Here is a 14,292-nt window from a genome sequence, read left to right on the forward strand (position 1 = left end):
GTAGATTGCTTTGGGTAGTATTAAGATTTTAACAATATTTATTCTTCCAACCCATGAGCATGGAATGTTTTTCCATTTCTTTATATCTTCTTCAATTTCCTTCATAAGCTTTCTATAGTTTTCAGCATACAGATCTTTTACATCTTTGGTTAGATTTATTCCTAGGTATTTTATGCTTCTTGGTACAATTGTGAATGGGATCAGTTTCTTTATTTGTCTTTCTGTTGCTTCCTTATTAGTGTATAAGAATGCAACTGATTTCTGTACATTGATTTTGTATCCTGCGACTTTGCTGAATTCATGTATCAGTTCTAGCAGACTTTTGGTAGAGTCTTTTGGGTGTTCCATGTATAATACCAAGACATCTGCAAAAAGTGAAAGCTTGACTTCATCTTTGCCAATTTTGATGCTTTGATTTCCTTTCGTTGTCTGATTGCTGATGCTAGCACTTCCAACACTATGTTAAACAACAGTGGTGAGAGTGGACATGCCTGTCATGTCCCTGATCTCAGGGGGAAAGCTCTCAGTTTTTTCCCCATTGAGGATGATGTTAGCTGTGGGCTTTTCATAAATGGCTTTTATCATGTTTAAGTATGTTCCTTCTATCCCGACTTTCTCCAGGGTTTTTATTAAGAAAGGATGCTGAATTTTGTCAGATGCTTTTCCTGCATCGATTGACAGGATCATATGGTTCTTATCTTTTCTTTTATTAATGTGATGTATCACACTGATTGATTTGTGAATGTTGAACCAGCCCTGCAGCCCAGGAATGAATCCCACTTGATCATGGTGAATAACTCTTTTTATACGCTGTTGAATTCGATTTGCTAGGATCTTATTGAGAATTTTTGCATCCATATTCATCAGGGATATTGGCCTGTAGCTCTCTTGTTTTGCTGGGTGTCTGTCTGGTTTAGGAATCAAAGTGATGCTGGCTTCATAGAATGAGTCTGGAAGTTTTCCTTCCCTTTCTATTTTTTGGAACCACTTGAGAAAGATAGGTATTATCTCTGCTTTAAACGTCTGGTAGAACTCCCCTGGGAAGCCATCTGGTCCTGGACTCTTATTTGTAGGGAGATTTTTGATGACTGATTCAATTTCTTCACTGGTTATGGGTCTGTTCAAGCTTTCTATTTCCTCCTGAGTTTTGGAAGTGTGTGGGTGCTTAGGAATTTGTCCATTTCTACCAGGTTGTCCAGTTTGTTGGCATATAATTTTTCATAGTATTCCCTAATTGCTTGTATTTCTGAGGGGCTGGTTGTAATAATTCCATTTTCATTCATGATTTTATCTATTTGGGTCATCTCCCTTTTCTTTTTGAGAAGACTGGCTAGAGGTTTATCAATTTTTTTTTTTTTTTTTTCAGAAAACCAGCTCTTGGTTTCATTGACCTGCTCTACAGTTTTTTTAGATTCTGTATTGTTTATTTATGCTCTGACCTTTATTATTTCCCTTCTTCTGCTGGGTTTGGGGTGTCTTTGCTGTTCTGCTTCTAGTTCCTTTAGGTGTACTGTTAGATTTTGTATTTGGGATTTTTCTTGTTTTTCTTGTTTCTTGAGATAGGCCTGGATTGCAATGTAGTTTCCTCTCAGGACTGCCTTCCCAAAGCGTTTGGATTGTTGGATTTTAATTTTCATTTGTTTCCATGTATTTTTTAATTTCTTCTTTAATTGCCTGGTTGACCCATTCATTCTTTAGTAGGGTGTTCTTTAACCTCCATGCTTTTGGAGGTTTTCCAGACTTTTTCCTGTGGTTGATTTCAAGCTTCATATCATTGTGGTCTGAAAGTGTGCATGGTATGATCTCAATTCTTTTATACTTATGAAGGGCTGTTTTGCGACCCAGTATGTGATCTATCTTGGAGAATGTTCCATGTGCACTTGAGAAGAATGTATATTCTGTTGCTTTGGGATGCGGAGTTCTAAATATATCTGTCAAGTCCATTTGATCCAATGTATCATTCAGGGCCCTTGTTTCTTTATTGATCCTGTGTCTAGATGATCTATCCATTGCTATAAGGGGAGTATTAAAGTCTCCTGCGATTACCACATTCTTATCAATAAGGTTGCTTATGTTTGTGATTAATTGTTTTATATATTTGAGGGCTCCCATATTTGTCGCATAGACATTTTTAATTGTCAGCTATTCCTGATGGATAGACCCTGTAACTATTACATAATTCCCTTCTTCATCTCTTGTTATAGCCTTTAATGTAAAGTCTAGTTTGTCTGATATAAGTATCATTACTCCAGCTTTCTTTTGACTTCCAGTAGCATGAAAGATAGTTCTCCATCCCCTCACTTTCAATCTGAAGGTGTCCTCAGGTCTAAAATGAGTCTCTTGTAGACAGAAGATAGATGGGTCTTGTTTTTTATTCATTCTGATACCCTATGTCTTTTGGTTGGAGCATTTAGTCCATTTATATTCAGTGTTATTATTGAAAGATATGGGTTTAGAGTCATTGTGATGTCTGTAGGTTTCAGGCTTGTAGTGATGTCTCTGGTATTTTGTGGTCCTTGCAACATTTCACTCACAGAATCCCCCTTAGGATCTCTTGTACGGCTGGTTTAGTGGTGATGAATTCCTTCAGTTTTTGTTTGTTTGGGAAGACCTTTATCTCTCTTTCTATTCTGAATGACAGACTTACTGGATAAAGGATTCTCGGTTGCATATTTTTTTCTATTCATCACATTGAAGATTTCCTGCCATTCCTTTCTGGCCTGCCAAGTTTCAGTAGATAGATCCGTCACTAGTCTTATGGGTCTCCCTTTATATGTTAGGGTGTGTTTATCCCTAGCTGCTTTCAGAATTTTCTCTTTATCCTTGTATTTTGCCAGTTTCACTATGGTATGTCGTGCAGAAGATCGATTCAATTACGTCTGAAGGGAGTTCTCTGTGCCTCTTGGATTTCAATGCCTGTTTCCTTCCCCAGATGAGGGAAGTTCTCAGCTATGATTTGTTCAAGTACACCTTCAGCCCCTTTCTCTCTTCCTCTTCTGGAATTCCTATGATACGGATATTATTCTGTTTCATTGCATCACTTAGTTCTCTAATTCTCCCTTCATACTCCTGGATTTTTTAATCTCTCTTTTTCTCAGCTTCCTCTTTTTCCATAATTTTATCTTCTAATTCACCTATTCTCTCCTCTGCCTCTTCAATCTGAGCTGTGGTTGCCTCCATTTTATTTTCACCTCATTTATAGCATTTTTTTAGCTCCTCATGACTATTTTTTAGTCCCTTGGTCTCTGTAGCAATAGATTCTCTGCTGTCCTCTATGCTTTTTTCAAGTCCAGCGATTAATTTTATGACTATTATTCTAAATTCTTGCTCTGTTATATTGCTTAAATCGTTTTTGATCAATTCGTTAGCTGTCGCTACTTCCTGGAGTTTGTTTGGAGGAGAATTCTTCCATTTCATCATTTTGGATAGTCCCTGGGTGGCGCAGAACTGCAGGGCCCTTCCCCTGTACTGTCTGGAGTAACTTGTGTTGGTGGGCAGGGCCGCAATCAGACACGATGTCTGTCCCCAGCCCACCGCTGGGGCCACAGTCAGACTGGTGTGTACCTTATCTTCCCCTCTCCCAGGGGCAGAACTCACTATGGAGTGGTGTGGCCCTTGTCTGGGCTACTTGCACACTGCCAGGCTTGTGGTGCTGCTTTGATGGGATCTGGCGCATTAGCCGGGGGGATCTGCAAGGTGCACAGGGGGCGGGAGGGGCAGGCTTAGCTCACTTTGCCATAGGTTGTCCCCTGTAGGAGGGGCCCTGCAGCACCAGAAGGGAGGCAGACCCATCGGAGGGATGGATCCACAGAAGCACAGCGTTGGGTGTTTGCGCGGTGCAAGCAAGGTCGGCCACGGGAACTGGTTCCCTTTGGGATTTCGGCTGGGGGATGGGAGAGGGAGATGGCGCTGGCCAGTGCCTTTGTTCCCCACCGAGCTGAGCTCTGTCTTCCAGGGTTCAACACCTCTCCCCCCTGGTGACCTCTCACCTTCCTGCTCTCTGAGTGGAGCTGTTGACTTATAACATTCTTGATGTTAAGTCCTGCTGGCTGACAGAACTCACCAAGTCCAGTCCCTCCGCATTTGCAAGCCAGACTCAGAGGCTCTGACTTGCCAGGCGGTCTGCCCTTCCACAGCTCCAGCTCCCTCCCTCCAGTCCGTGTAGCATGCACCGCCTCTCTGCCCTTCCTACCCTCTTCTGTTGGCCTCTTGTCTATGGTTGGCTCTGGAGAGTCCTGTTCTGCTAGTCTTCTGGAAGTTTTCTGGGTTAGGCAGATATGGGTGGAATCTAAGTGACCAGCGGGATGAGGTGAGCCCAGCTCACCTCGTATGCCACCATCTTCCGATGACTTTATTTATTTTAAAAAGGTTTATGGTGACAGACCCAAGGCAGTAAATGTGATACAGCACATTAATAGAATGAATAGTAAAAATCATATAATCATCTCAATAGCTGCAGAAAAAGCATTGCACAAAATTCAACATCCCATTTTTGATAAAAACTCTCTAGAGGTTGGGTATAGAAGGAACACGTCTCAACGTGATAAAGGCCACATATGACAAGCCCAAAGCTAATGTCATACTTAACAGTGAAAGGTTGAGAGTTTTTCCTCTAATATCAAGGACAAGACAAGGGTATCCACTGTCAGCTGCTTTTCAACATAGTCCTCAAAGTCTTAACCAAGACAATCAGGCAAGAAGAAAGAAATAAGGTTGCAGGATACAATGTCAATATACAAAAACCAGTTTCATTTCTTTACACTAAAACACATGATCCAAGAAAGAAAGAAAATAATACCACTTATAAAAGCATCAAAAACAATAAAATACTTATGAATAAATTTAACCATGCAGGTGAAAGATCTATGCATTGAAAATTATAAGACTTTTATACAAGTAATATAAAAATAATATAAAAGACACAAATAAATGGAAAGATATCCTGTGTTCATAGATTAGAATTAATATTATTAAAATGTTCATACTACCCAAAACTATATATAGATTCAATGCAATCCCTATCAAGATTCCAAGGGCATTTTTTACCAAAGTGGAAAAAAATAATTCTAAAAATTGTATGGAACCACAAAAGATCTCTAAGAATCAAAACAACCCCAAGGAAAAAAAAGAACAAAGTGGACACATCACACTTCTTGATTTCAAACTATATTACGAAACTATAGTAATGAAAACAGCATGATACTGGCATAAATATACACACACACACACACATACACATGCACACAAATGGAACAGAATCAAAAGCCCAGAAATAAACCCTTGCATATATGGTCAACTAGTATTTGAGAAGGGAACTAAGAATATTCAAAGGGAAAAGATAGTGTTTTCAATATAGATGATGCTGGGAAACTGGATATTGACATGCAAAAGAATGAAAGTGGGCCACTATCTTAAACCACTTATAAGAATTAACTAGAAATGAATTAAAGACTTAAATGTATGACATGAAACCAAAACACCACTAGAGGAAAATATAGGGAAAAGGCTCCTTGACATTGATTTTGGCAATGATTTTATGGATATGGTACCTGAAACATAACCAACAAAAGTAAAAGTAAACAAATGGGACTTTGCCAAACTAAAAAGTTTCTGCACAGAAGGAAAAAAAAGCAAAATGAAAAGGCAACCTACAGAGTCAGAGAAAATATTTGCAAACCATATATCTAATAAAGGGTTAATACCTACTCTCTCTCTGCCCCTCCCCCGTTCATGCTCTGTCTCTGTCTCAAAAATAAATAAACATTAAAAAAAATTAAAAAAAAAATGGGGCGCCTGGGTGGCTCAGCTAGTTAAGCGTCCGACTTCAGCTCAGGTCACGTTCTCGCGGTCTGTGAGTTCGAGCCCCGCGTCGGGCTCTGGGCTGATGGCTCAGAGCGTGGAGCCTGCTCCGATTCTGTGTCTCCCTCTCTCTCTGCCCCTCCCCCATTCATGCTCTGTCTCTCTCTGTGTCAAAAATAAATAAACGTTAAAAAAAAATTTTTAAAAAGGGTTAATATCTAAAATGTATAAGGAACTCATACAACTCAAAAGCAAAACAAAATAAAACAGAAAAACTCATAATAATCCAATTAAAAATGGTCAAAGAACCCGAATACACATTTTGCCAAAGAAGGTATTCCAATCTCCAACAAGTCTGTGAAAAGGTGCAAATGTCATTAATCATCAAGAAAATGTGCATTGAAACCATAACAAGGTGTCACCTCACAACTGTTAGAATGGCTGTCATCAAGAAGATAAAAGATAACATGTGTGGGGAAGATTGTGGAGAAAAAGGAACCCTGGTGCACTGTTGATAGGAATGTAAATTGGTGTAGCCACTGTGGAAAACAGTATGGAGGCTCCTCAAAAAGTTAAAAGAACTACCATATGATCCATCCATTGGACTTTTGAGTACGTATCTGAAGGAAAGATAACCACACCCCTGTGTTCACTGGAGTATTGTTTACAATGGCCAAGACATGGAAACAACCTGTGTCCATGGACAGATGAATGGATAACGAAAATGTGGTATAGAGAGAGAGCATGAACTATTACTCAGCCATAAAAAATCCTGCCATTTGTGACAACATGGATGAAACTTGGGGGCATTTTGCTAAATGAAGTAAGTAGACAGAGAAAGACAAATACTATATGATCTCACACATATGTAGAATCTAGAAGAAACAAACTCACAGAAACAGAGAACAAATTGGTGGCTGTCAGGGATTAGCATGAACTTCCCTTATGTCTGGGGCCTCCAGCTATTCTAGACTGGGATCCTAGTATACGCTTATACTTTAATGATCTGTTAAAATCTCGTTGATTCTCCTTACTCACGAATATGATGGTTAGTTCTTTTCCTCAGGATCTACCACAGATGATACAGTTCATATGCTTAAAAAGGCTTATCTCTCCTTGCAATTCAGGTTCTGAGTTTCCTTGTGACCTCAGCTCCCTGATGGGCTCATAGAAACTTATGATTTGTATTTTATATGGTTCTCTTTTATAGTTGATTGGGAGTGGGTTTCCTTTGTGGGTTTCTACATACTAAATGGAAGTAAAAAATCCAGGTAAGAGGTAAACTCTTACCTTCATCTGTTGGACTCTGTTTATGGTACCACAGTTAAATTTGTTCTGCTTATAAATAATGATTCATAGCGCAGATAGCTTCCGTGAATTCTTCTGCTTTTGCTCATGCCCTTAGCACTGTAAGGAGGAAGATACTTATCTCCAAAGGTACTGTGCATCTCTGCTCATCCACTCTGAACTTGACTGTATTGAATAAGTGAAATGAAATAAACACGGGGGAGGATACAACATGTGGCCAGTTGGGGAAAGATCACGACTTTGTCCCCACTGACCAGTCACTGTGGTGTATGGAATGGCTGTTGAGGTCTTACAAACATCTTACGTGCATCTCTAGCTTCATTGTCTAGCATTCCTGCCTATAAATGCCATACAGTAGCCGAACTGAAATACCCACCATTTCCCACACATACCTGAATTTATCTGCAAATGCTGATTTCCCTTCTGTAATGCCTTTTCCAATGTCCTCAGTTAATCTAAACTTCAAAGAATGGGGTCTGGAGCTAAGGGCTGCAAGAAGGGGCAAACTAGTAGATGCTTAGCAAATTCCTTTTCTTAACCCACAGACTTTAGCCTTAGGACCAAAGCCTGGTGTGTGAACCAGGCTTTTTTTTTTTTTTTTTTTTTTTTTTTTTTTTTTTATTTATTTTTGGGACAGAGAGAGACAGAGCATGAACGGGGGAGGGGCAGAGAGAGAGGGAGACACAGAGTCGGAAACAGGCTCCAGGCTCCGAGCCATCAGCCCAGAGCCTGACGCGGGGCTCGAACTCACGGACCGTGAGATCGTGACCTGGCTGAAGTCGGACGCTTAACCGACTGCGCCACCCAGGCGCCCCGTGAACCAGGCTTTGAGTGGTTTCCCAGGACTTCTTTGTGGTTCAATGTCAGTATTTGTGCAGTAAATGAACCATATGCCCACTTCCTCTGTAACACTTTGAAGAAAGCTCATTGGAATGATGGAAATGTGTAGTGCTCTCTAGTCATTCATGAAGTTCAAAATCTAGATAGAGCCACTGGTAAGATTTGTATCTTTCAAACCAGACATCCAACTTTCCATTATTACAAGGAAATGGAAACAGAATTTGTGTTCCCTTTTGCTTGGCATCCTTCAGTCTGCAAGGAGTGATGACCAAAGAATTGCTGAGAGGGTGAGCCAAGAGGGAGCTGGTGACATTGTGAGGTATGGCGATGTCATTTGTTTTCTCAGATCATATGTGAGACTTTTTGATTTTGGGGGAGTAAATTTTCTTCCTGCTGACAATAAAGGTAATTATTGTGTCTTGAAGAAACTGCTTAAAGATCAAATTCAGTTTCCTTACTCTGCAAATGAAGTATTTATTCTATGGATTAAACACATTCAACGGTAACATTCAGTAGTTCTTGGCTACATTATGCGTTATACTTCCTCACACAGTGTTTTCTGGGTTGAATATAACGGGAGAAAAAGGCACGCAGTCAATGTGGCTTTTGATTTTATTCTTCTCTGCTTCCTTTTGTTCGGAGTTATTCACTTACATGAAATTGTGTGCCGAGTGCAGAAAGCAGTGTTGCTGCCCTAATCTTTCATTGTAGCCTAAAAAACAATTTGACTATACAGAGTCCTAGAAACAATTACCTGTAAGTATTTCCATAAAAATTTCAGTTATTTCTTTGTGAGTTTCATGTCACAAATGAAAACTGGATGGACAGGGGAAATATGTGAAATCTTCAAAGCTATACTGAGGAATGGGATTGTTTCTACTTGCTTGGGTAAGGAAATATCAAAATAACCAAGTTAGCACATTCAGTAATACAGTGGCGTCTGAAAGAATTAGAATTAAAAAGTCATTAACAATAGGCAGTCCATTCTAAAGAAAGTGACCTGACCATTTTGGGCCCATAGTCTTTGTATTCCTACCTCCTCATAAGTAGCCCAGTTAGACAGCAAAGACAAAATGGAGATGAGCAATGCTTTTTTTCAACAGAGGTTGGTTCAATTCATTCATTCTTCTTTTTCCACAGAAAAATGAAAGATAGAAAGGGAAATCCTTTTAGATGGAAGAAAGAGAGTAGAGTGTGTGTTGGGGCAGGGGAAGTGTGTATTTCTATTCATCAGTGATGGAGTGTTTCCTGTTTGGCCCCCTTTAAATTTGCTAGAATCAAAACCTATCTAAATACTTTAACTAGGTGAGGAGATTCCTGGAGTGATTCACCAACTGTTTTTTTTTTTTTCCCCAGATTCCACATATCTCCAGGCTCATAAATATTCAGAGTGCTCAGACTACTTCTAAAGTATATATATTTAGTCAAGGGAACAACAGCTTCAGTGCTGCCCAGAAAAGCTATGCTCCACGCTTGTGCCTCATTCACAATGGCTTCCTGGTAAGTTCACTCTGACAAAATTCTTCCTCACTGCTTTTGCCCACAGGACTCAGGTCTTTTTGGTGTTTATGTTACTACAAGTATGCTTTCAGCTTTCTGTCACTGTCCGAATTCCTGAAGTCTCTATATCACCATCACCACCCCAACAGCGTATCTACCAAGAGTTCTTTCTGGTTCTGCTCCAGTCCACTACTCATTTATTCCTCAGGATAAAGAAATCTTCTTTTAAAAATATTCTCCAGGAAGCCCCTGGAATCCAGATAGTCCTGCCCAGAAGCTGCAATGGAGTCAGTCTTCATCAGACTAATTTCAAAGTTACCAACTTCTGGGTTTTTCGGTTCACTTTCCAGAAAGAAGTAAATTTGGTTCCTAAAACCTTGCTTAGGTATGCATTTCCTCTTTCTTCCTGCAGTATCTACCTTGTTTTTAAGAGCTGTTGCTTGAAATAAATAAATGCTTAACTCTTGGGGAACTAACCACCTAAGAAAATATGCCAGGTATGATAGAGCAAGAAGGAAATATCTTGAGAACCAGGCTGACTTGGACAGCACAGTCTACTTTTCTTGATTAAGCCTCTTAAAAAAATTGTATTCTGTCCACATTTTTCTCATCTCTAAAATGGGACTAATAAACATGCTCATAAATTAACTGTGGCAGATAAGTATGAAAATATACCTGAGACATTCAGTATGGTGCCTGACCCATAGAAATATGCATGATACTTTCTTGTCCCTTACTTTCTTGTTCCTCTTCCTTACCTCACTCAGACCACTTAAGTTGAGCTCAAAATAGAAAATGTACAGGTACACTTTAACATAACTGACAGAGGGAAGTCCCTGTATCTTATTATAAACTATGGAACCATACTTGTATTGACATTAATCACCTTCTTCCAAATATACTCTGGTGAAAATTGCTGTGATTTCTGTCTCCAGTTAAATCAACTGCTCTGATCTTTTCCTCCCTCCCTCCCTTCCTTCCTTCCTCTTTCTGTGGCTCTCTTTCTTTCTTCTTTCTTTCTTTCTTTCTTTCTTTCTTTCTTTCTTTCTTTCTTCCTTTCTGCTTTTTTTGATTGAAACATAGGTGACACACAATGTCACATTAGTATCAGATGTACAACATAGTGGTTGGACAAGTCTATACATTATGCTATGCTCATCACAACTGTAGCTACCATCTGTCACCACATACTATTACAGTGTCACTGACTATATTCCCTTTGGTGTACCTGTTATTTTCGTGACATTCAATTTCTCTGATTTTTTCAAAGAAGAAATATACTAATATTAAAAAAAAATTTATATATGAACACTTACTCCAAAGAGATCCACTTAAAGCACTTCTGAACAGCGTGTGTGTTATCTTCAAGAAAACTAGAGATTGGTGAAGTTTTGCTTCACTGTTTAGATGCCTATAAGAACTGACAGAAAACCTTTGCAATAACCAAGTGTAATTCTTTCTTGATATTTTCATTTTCTCTACTATTTACTGAGAGAAATCTGGCTTAAGTTAGAAAAGTAGTTGGCAATCAGTAAGCACTTCGGTTCAAGATGTTATAAACTGTCAAAAACCAAACTTACCAAGGTGATTACCTCTCTTTGGCCCTATTACATCTCATGATTGAACTGTCACCTACTTGTTTTATTCATTATGATAATGGATGCAGTCGGTAAACGTATGCAAAGTATAGAAAGTCAGGTTAGGGCTTGTTAGGAAGACAATTTGATAGGCCATGCATTTGAACATTTGGAAGACATCAGTCAAAATCTGAGATCTGTTTAAGCAGGCATCTTGACAGGAATGATAACACATTTACCATCTCTACAGTCAATAAATTGCTTCCTTACCTCCATATACCTGTTGTGTAATAAAATGTACCTTAAAATGCATTCAGGGACGCCTGAGTGGCTTAGTCGGTTAATCGGTTAATCGTCTGATTTCAGCTCAGGTCATGATCTCACAGTTCGTGAGTTCGAGCCCTGCATCAGGCTGTCTGTTGTCAGCACAGAGCCTACTTCAGATCCTCTGTGCCCCTTCCCCATCCCTGTCACCTCTCTGTCCCTCCTCTGCTCCCTCTCTAAGAACAAAATAAACATTTAAAAAATGCATTCAAAAACAACTTCTTCCTTTCCTCCTCCCTCTGCCCCTTCTTTTTCCTCCCTCTCCACCTCCTCCCCTGCCTCATCTCCACTCCTTCGTCTTCTTCCTCTTCCTTCCTCTTCTGTGCCCTAGAAGTGTGTGGAAAAGACTTCTTGCTAAATGACTATACATTTTTATTCTCCCTTAGGTGAAGAATCCAGATTTTATTGGAGGAGGTAATGAAGTCACCTAAAGTATTTCATTTTCTAGTACTCTTGGTCAATTGTCGACAAAAGTATTGTGTGGGCGCTCTCTGCCAAAAAGAAGCTGACTCAGCTGCTTCCTGGACTGTGAACAAAGTGGCAGAAATTTGGGAAGTCAACTTGGACTATGAGATGACCTTGGGGATAGAAGCCACAAACTAGGAGGTAGAACAGAAAGATGGAAGGAACATGAGCCCTGAGGACTCTGGAACCTGCAAAATTTTGCCTAAATACTCCAGATTCCCTTTGCCTGAGAGAAAAGTAAAATTTTATTTTGTTTAAGCCTTTTATATTTTGTGTTTTTTTCTGTAATGTAGAGCACATCAAGTTCTAAGTGATAGAAGTAACATTTTCGGTTCCATGGAATACTATTTTTCTTCTAGGTGTTTTGATCAAAAAGTAAATAAACAAACAATCCCCCAAAACACTAAACAACCATAAACAATAACAAGATAAAACAAGAACCAAGGAGGTCAATTAAGTTCGTAACACATTTCAGCCTAAAGCCTACATGTAATGCCTCTATGTCAACGTCAATCTAATGCCTACAGGTCTCCATATAAGAGACTATAGGAGTCTATAGGAGCACATTAAAGGCTCTGTAAATTACCAGAGACAGGAAAGTGGGTTAACTTTGACCTAGCCCCTCCCAGAGATAATTATTTGTCTATGATCCCTTTCTTGTGAAACACTTGTTAATATTGTGGATAAGTAACACCACAGGAGCCATTTTAAAATAGAGCCTCAGCAACCACTGCAGACAAACTGCCTTACTCGCCTTTGTCTGAACCTGGCCAGAGCCTTTGGACCTGGAAAAACAGCAATGGTTTTAAACAATTGCTGGAGAAGTCAGAAGGAGAACGGACACCCTGATCATAAGAACAGTTGTGGACTTTGTGCAGTCACAATCAGTAATCAATCAATGCAAAACCCAGAATAGCATAGCTTGTTAACACCATAGAAAACTTTTTCTTTTCTTCAACTCATGGAATTGCCCCTTTACTTTTCCTCTTATGCTTTCACCCTACAAGTGGGACACTCTTTGGGTTTCTACCTCAATCTGTGTTCCCTGAACCGGAGTTCTAGGATACCAAAATTAATGCCCATTTACTTCTCTTTGAAGCTCTTATTTGCAGGTTAACTATACCTTATAGAATATAGTTTAGGAAGCTGTACTTCGGTTTAGTTTTAGGAAACATCACTTTCGAGACTGCCCAGAATACTGGGCTTAATGAAGTCTTGGACTGACTGAGAAAAACGAGAAGTGCCTCCGGCTCTGTTCCTAACCGCCTAGTGAGTCCATCTTCTGTAAAATAAAGGACTTTGAATCAGATTGCCAATTAGCTTTCAGCCCTACACTTCCATGAGGTCAGATTAGGTCTGACAAACAGTTATCTTTTGGGTGTTCTTAGATGCAAGCATATGCGAATAACATATATATATATATATATATATATATATATATATATATTTTTTTTTTTTTTTAAAAGCAGAATAGAAAGTCTCATATTTTAAATTCTTCCCCAGCGTCAAAGAAATGTAACCAAGAATTAAACATGGTAATTTTCTCACAACGTTATTTCCTGACTTCCTTTACAGTTACCATATTTTTTTCTGTCATGGTTGCATGGGCTGATAGTTACCTTCATGAGGTAATTGCAGGATGGAGTGGGGTCCACTATTCAGATGGAGCTCTGGAGGTCATTGATAAATCTTAACTAATTTACAGTTCTTTAATTCTGGCTTGAAACTGTTGACAAAAGCAACTAACTGCAAACTAATTCTTATATCAAAGGCCGGTTTAGGGTTGGTATAATCTGTGGGAATATGATTCTTTATACTAAACAGAAATGTCTTCCCAACTGGCTGAACTCAGTGACTCAAATAAATTGAGAAGGAAGAGTATGTAAATGCGTTTTCACTTTTGGCTAACCTCCTTACGTATGCAATTTGATAGTTTTGCTTTACGAGTAGGAAAAGTGACAAAAAGTGTACTAATTTTTCACAAGAATATGCTTTGTTGCAAAGCAACAAATGCAAACTCACCAAAATGGCTTGACCACTTTTTTATTTCAAATTTTTAAATTGAATTTTGGAATGTTTTTGTATGTTTTTGTTTTATAGAATTTAACTTTGAGTACTATTTCTGATAATAGGTGTTTTAACATGTGAAATTATCCTAACATTGTTAAAAATTTTAGAGCAGTCATGGAGATAGACACTTGAAGCTGTCCAGGATAAATTCAGTATAGCTGAATACAAAACAAAACAAAACAAAAACTTCAAAGGACATGAATCTAAATTTGCACACCAGAGGAATTAAGAAGGGATTATTTACTTTAACTTGGCTTTTCTTAATTCACTACTTTTCCTCATAGTTTTGCCATAGACAGTTAAACCAACAATTCACTGAGAACATATTTGGACGGATAAAACATAGTTTCACAGATCTCTTTTGCAAGCATAAAGAAAGATACACCAAAACCCACACATATGTAGTCAC

General features: G+C 38.9%; 1 long non-coding RNA gene across 1 annotated transcript in view; it reads left to right on the forward strand.

The window, feature by feature from the left end:
* Window positions 1–13,210, forward strand: part of LOC125923422 (uncharacterized) — a 34,226-nt gene extending 21,016 nt beyond the window's left edge. Inside the window, exons 2-3 of the long non-coding RNA XR_007458037.1 lie at window positions 9,304–9,447; window positions 11,735–13,210. This is a non-coding gene — a long non-coding RNA (uncharacterized LOC125923422). The remainder of the gene's footprint in view (window positions 1–9,303; window positions 9,448–11,734) is intronic.
* Window positions 13,211–14,292: the final 1,082 nt, after the last annotated feature.

The sequence above is a fragment of the Panthera uncia genome, chromosome B1, assembly GCF_023721935.1.
Source record: "Panthera uncia isolate 11264 chromosome B1, Puncia_PCG_1.0, whole genome shotgun sequence".
Lineage (NCBI taxonomy): Eukaryota > Metazoa > Chordata > Mammalia > Carnivora > Felidae > Panthera > Panthera uncia.